Consider the following 6,219-nt stretch of genomic DNA (forward strand, 5'->3'; position numbering starts at 1 on the left):
GGGCTTTAGAAGCATTGAACTTTCTCTGAGTGTGTTAAGGCATTTCCAAGTCTCAGCCGGACTCATGGCTGTCTCTCCATCACTTTGCTCAAGTTCATAGTGTGTCCTGATCCCAGACCCTCTTGTGAGCCTGTCCCTGCTCTGCATTAAAGAGAGAGGCACTTAAGAGTCTGAGAACGGTGTATGAAGCTGCCTATCCTCACTGCCCAGAGGATCCTGGGAGCATTAACATTGGAAAAGTTCTCATCTATGAAAACTCTCTAGGACTCTGAAGATTAAATGAAAGTGAAGAAAAACTTAGTGTATCATAAGGATCCTCTGAATAAATTCAAAAACGACAGCCAGTCCCCGGTGTGAGAATAATTTTGAAAGCGCCAGGCAGTGGTGGTGCACGTCTTTAATCCTAGCACTTGGGAAGCAGAGGCAGGCAGATTTCTGAGTTCAAGGCCAGCCTGGTCTTCAGAGTGAGTTCCAGGACAGCCAGGGCTACACAGAGAAACCCCTGTCTCGGGGGAAAAAAAAAAGGAAAGAAAGAAAGAAAGAAAGAAAGAAAGAAAGAAAGAAAGAAAGAAAGAAAGAAAGAAAGAAAGAAAGAGAGAGAGAGAGAGAGAGAGAGAGAGAGAGAGAGAGAGAGAGAGAGAGAGAGAGAAAGAAAGAAAGAAAGAAAGAAAGAAAGAAAGAAAGAAAGAAAGAAAGAAAAAGAAAGAAAGAAGGAAAGAAGGAAGGAAAGAAAGAAGGAAGGAAAGAAGGAAGGAAAGAAAGAAAGAAAGAAAGAAAGAAAGAAAGAAAGAAAGAAAGAAAGAAAGAAAGAAAGAAAGAAAGAAAGAAAGAAGGAAGGAAAGAAAGAAAGGAAAGAAAGAAAGAAAGAAAGAAAGAAAGAAAGAAAGAAAGAAAGAAAGAAAGAAAGAAAGAAAAGAAAGAAAAAAGAAACCTTGAAAGCCCCATGTGCAGCAGCTGCTAATTCAAAGGAAGCACGTTGGGTTTTTTGACTTTTTGGATTTGCTTTTTGAGACAGAGTTTCTCTGTATAGCCCTGACTGTCCTGGAGCTCACTCCAGACTGGCCTCGAACTCAGAAATCCACCTGCCTCTGCCTCCCAAGTGCTGGGATTACAGGCATGCACCATCACCGCCCAGCTAGAAAGCACATGGTTAAGAGGTGTATTTCTTTGTTTGCTAGTGCTGCCCTGATAAGATGCCCCAGACTGGGTGACTTAATTATCAGAAATATGTTCTCTCAGTTCTAGACACTGGAAATCCAACATCAACAAGTGGGGTTTTTGCTTGTTTCTGGTTCTTTGGTTTGTTGGTTGGTTAGTTGATCACTGGGGGCTTTAGAGAGTATTACTGCTTTGTTAGGGTTTTTTCCAGTTTGTTTTGTTTGTTTGGTTTGGTTTGATTGGAATTGACTGGAATCTCTCTGTATAGCCCAAACTGACCTTTACATTGTCACTCCTCAGCCTCAGTCTCCCAAGTGCTGAGATTGTAGTCCTATGACAGGCACCTGCCCAACCACCTAATGTGAGATTTTTTTCAGAACACAAAGAGCCCTCCTCTTGTACTCACATGAGTTTGGATTTCCCCAGCACCACAACATCCTCATTTTAAGTCCATTCCTCTTTTGGTGGTCCTGTCCCCAAATGTAGTCATATTCTGAGTTACTGGGGAAGGGGCTTGAAATCCACCCTGTGAACTAGGGTAGGGGCTGAAGAGAGAAGAGAAAATAACAGTCGCGGGGGGGGGGGGGGAGCAGAGAAGCCAAATGGAAGATCTTACCTTGAAGTTGTCCATTCAACCCTGCACAAGGGAGGTAGCCCTGGGTAGCAGGCCTGTAGGTGCTCTGTTCCGACTTCTTGGACTGAACAGCATGGTCCTGGGGTACATTGTGGTCCACCCTTTTGTTTAAAATCCCAGTGTGTGTTTTCTAGTGAAATCCACAAGTATTTCACTAGAAAAGGAAGACCACATTTTATCTCACTTGTTACTAACTAGCAAATAACTGTCCAAGAATGACTATCAGTTTTACGCCACAAGAGGGCAGCAAAGTACAACATATAAGCACCATATAGGCACAGGAAAGTTTTATTTTGTTTTCAAATAAGCTCTCTGCCTTGGTCCTTGTCACGAAGGGGAAGGTGGGGTGTGCATTCCTGTCCTCAGAGATGGAGGGTGAAGGAAGGCTGGGTATGGTCGCTCCTCCCTGCACTCCCATTAGTCGGCATTGCACAAAATCCTCACAGTGTTTACATTCTGAAGCTATTCTAGGGAGCCACCCCAGCAAAACACAGGTACCCTACTCCTGGAGAAGAATGAGGGCCAGCAAAAGTCAGAGGCAACCCCAGGTCAGGAAGAGAGCAGGGAGGATGATTGGGCCACCAATAGGCCTGGGATTGGTGGGTATGGTTTGTAGGTGCCATTTGTGTGACTTCTTCCACAGCTTAAATGCCACGTTCGGACATCCGGGAGGAGTTGAGCCATAGAGAGTTCTGTGTCCCAAGGAGTCAGAAATGTGAAAAGAAAACTTAGGCATCCAGGCCTGGGGGATGGGGGAGTGCACTGGAGAGAGAGTCCTTGGGGCATGTTAGATCCGGTTATGTCAGCCTCTGCATTCACATGTCCTGTGGCTCCCACCCAGATGCCACCCAGGGTGACCCAAAAGCACTCTGGGTCAGAAGTTGGGAAAACCAACACATTCTAACAACTTTATCCTTCAAATTCTGTTTTCCCTCAACCCCATATTAAAATGAAATTGGGTTTTCCTGACTTCTGTACAGAGTCTAGAAAGTGATATGATTAGATTGACAGATAAAAGCAGTGTGGGTGAGAATTTAACATCTCAGACTTAACACCCAAGGGACTCTTACTGGCACTTTGTAGATTCTGTACAGAACTCAGAAACTTGGGTTCTGAGTTATAATTTGGTGCTGAGCTGGAGGCAGATGCAATGACACACACCTATATCCCCAGCACTCGGGGTGCTAAGGCAGGAGGTCTGGAGTCTCAGGGCTGATTTCAGCGATATAAGAAGTATGAGGCCAGCCTGGGCGATAGGAGATGCTGTCCAATAAAAACAATAGCTTGAGTCTTCTCGTTCCTAGAAGACAGAGGCTCACTGGTCCCCGCTTAATACCTGGGGCAGGTCCCCAGTGCTTTTTTATGTAGGGGTGCTCTATCTGCCTGCATATCTACATGCCAGAAGAGGGCATCAGCTCCCTATATGGTCATGGGCCACCATTATCTGGTGGCTGAGAATTGAACTCAGGACCTCTGGAAGGATTTTTTTTTTTTTTTCATATAAGGAGTGCTCTGTCTGCATGGATGCCTACATGCCAGAAGGGGGCAGGTCCTGGATTCTCAAAGTCAGCAATCTTTCACTAAGTATTTTTAAGAGAAAAAAATGACCTTTGAATCTGAACACCGTGGTACACATTTAGTCTCCACTACTTGGAGGGCCAAACCAAGAGAATTATTTGAGCCCAGGAATTCAAAGCTTTCCTGGGCATCACAACAAATCCTGTCTCAACAAAAAGATGGTAACAAAGACAGGGTGTGTGTGTGTGTGTGAGAGAGAGAGAGAGAGAGAGAGAGAGAGAGAGAGAACTGTAGAAATTTGAAAATGTAAAGCAAAAGCAGTAACCACTTGAAAAATGGTTCAGTGGGAAAAAACTTGATGTGCAAGCAAGAAGTCCTGAGTCCTTATCTCTCCAGCACCTGTGTAAAAATCCATGGATGATGTTACAACCGTGTAACCCCAAACCTGGGAGGCAAAACCAAAGAGGTCCCAAGGGCCTCTGGCAACCAGTGTAGCCAAAATGGCAAGTTCTGTGTCCAATGAGAGCCCCTGCCTCAAAACTCAAGATGGACAGTACTAGGAAAGGGCCTCGGTATCCACCTACACATCTCGCACATTTCCTGCATGAGATCAAACATGCATGAGATCAAACATGATCAAACATCAATCCATCTCTCCTTACAATGGGGTTACCTAATCTCACCACCTTTATTTTTTAGTGTGACAGACTTGTATAGAATCCTGTGCCCGTGGCGTGATACTTTAAGACCACAGCCCAGGGGTGCTTGCTGGCTATGTGCCCAGTAGACTATTTCCAATAGAAATGCCAGCTCCTGAGCAGTTCTGGGCCATGAGACAGGCCCTGGGCAGAAGACTGGACAGAGAGCTATGGGCTGTGCCCAAGCCCAGGCCCCACCCAGAGTTTGGCAGGGTGCGCTAGGGTGAGAAGAGCAGGTAAGCCTTCTCACCCTGGGCTGCTACCAGGAAAGGACTCGCCCACCCCCTTCCTGACCAGGTCACTTCCCCTCCTACAAAGGCTGTTTGTTGTTCTTCCTAACTACTCTTACCTCCAACCTTTCCCAGGCCCTCCCCCTAACCTCCCCTCCCTAACACAATAGCCAGGCCACCCCAGTGCATCAAAGCCAAAGGGCATTTTCAAAAGTGTTTACAGACCAGTGCAGCTGTGCACCTCTCTCTCCAACCCAGGAGTGTTTACCTCGGGCTAAGGATCCCGTGGTTCCGCTGGTCTTCAAGTACAGCCTACACTCCCTGCCCCATGCAGATCCCCAGGGACTTGAACTCCTGAACCCCCCGCCTTCTAGTCAGAAACCAAGTATTTAATCTTAAAAGCAAGAAAGAAGAAGGCCAAGTTTTCCTTCCTCCGGGCATGTCCAGGCCCCTCCTCTGCACCCACTGAGCGAGGTGTGGGCCCCACATACCTTTGGGCTGACTTCACCCTGATCCAGCCTGTCTGTCCTGAGCCTCCCAGTCCTGGCCATTTCATCTTTATCTCTAACATACATCACGAAGATATCACACCATAGATGCCTCATGACTAAAACGTGTGCTGCTTTCCCAAGCCCTTTCCCACCCTGTCCCTGTGGTAGTACAAATTCCAACATATTTGCTGTCTGCTCTCAATATATTTGTCGTCCTACCCAGCAAGGGTCAGGACCTTGGGTGGGACGCTGTCACTCGGGTAAAGCGTCCCCCCTCCACCCCCTTCCTGTTCCCATCTCTGCCTCCAGGTTCCCGACTGAGTTGGAACTTGAAAATATGCTGCGGAGACTGGCTGCCCGGCTGTGGGTGCAGGTCCTCTGTTTTCATGCACCTCCCAAACTTGCAGAGGGGTAGACCAATGTCCTGACCAACTCTTCAGCGGAGCCCTGGCAAGGGCTTCATTGTATTTGAAACAGAGTGATGTCAGCCCTGGTTCCCATCTCTGACCACTATGGCTACCGCTCCACCCCCTCCCCAGATGGCCAGTGCCCGGCCGAGCCTCCACAGGGTCTGCCATGCCGGGAAGGGGCTAGTGCAGAACAACCCAGCCCCTCCAACACTCGGCAGGCACCCTGCCCTTCACCAGGGCAATTCTCAGAACACCATGCCGTCAGCCCCAGGACGGCTGCCTGCCTCAGAGGCCTGGCACACACAGGACCAGACCCTCTGACTGTCTGGGGCTCTCAGGGCTCTGAGGCCACACCACACACAGCCCAGCTCCTGAGTCCATCTCTATCTCAATGCCTCCTGGGAGTCACATGGGAGGCAGCTGTGTCCAAGCCTCAGAGAAGCAGCAGCCTGAGGAATGAGGAAACCACACCTCCTTTCTCGGAATCGGTGCTTCTCAGCCAGTCTGTCACTCAGCCTCCCAGGATCCTTATTCTGAAAGGCAGAAGATAGATAGTAACCTCTCCAGGGCCGGGATGGCCAATTACTTAATGCATGGAAAATCCTTAGCTATCCATAGAGCATGTGTTAGTCATTATTATATAGTATCATCCCAAACTACACCAACCAGACCACCCTTTGTGTTCTGATCTCCTGCCACTCTTCAAGGTCATCAGCCTGCATCTTTACCATGGGCCTCTGGCTATGTAGTACAGAAGGCTGAGGCAGGAGAGTCAGGCCAGCCTCAAGAATAGAATAAGAATCACGTTTAAATAGACAAGCATATAAGGGAGTAAACCACTGCTCTGTGGTCTCAGAAGTTAACTTCCACTATTTTGACCGATCCCCTAAACTGGCGGAAGCTCTGCTGTTCCCTGCATAGGTGCCCACACAAAGGAGAATATCAGTTTCATATTCTATGGTTTAGGAAACATTTTCACTTCTATTTTTACAATGTGGAGTAGACAGGGCGTTAACAATCACTCTCTAGTTCTAGACAAGCCCTACCAGGCAGAGCACAGTTGAAGTCGGGGGTGAAGCG

Source organism: Apodemus sylvaticus, chromosome 1 (genome assembly GCF_947179515.1).
Source record: "Apodemus sylvaticus chromosome 1, mApoSyl1.1, whole genome shotgun sequence".
Taxonomy (NCBI): domain Eukaryota; kingdom Metazoa; phylum Chordata; class Mammalia; order Rodentia; family Muridae; genus Apodemus; species Apodemus sylvaticus.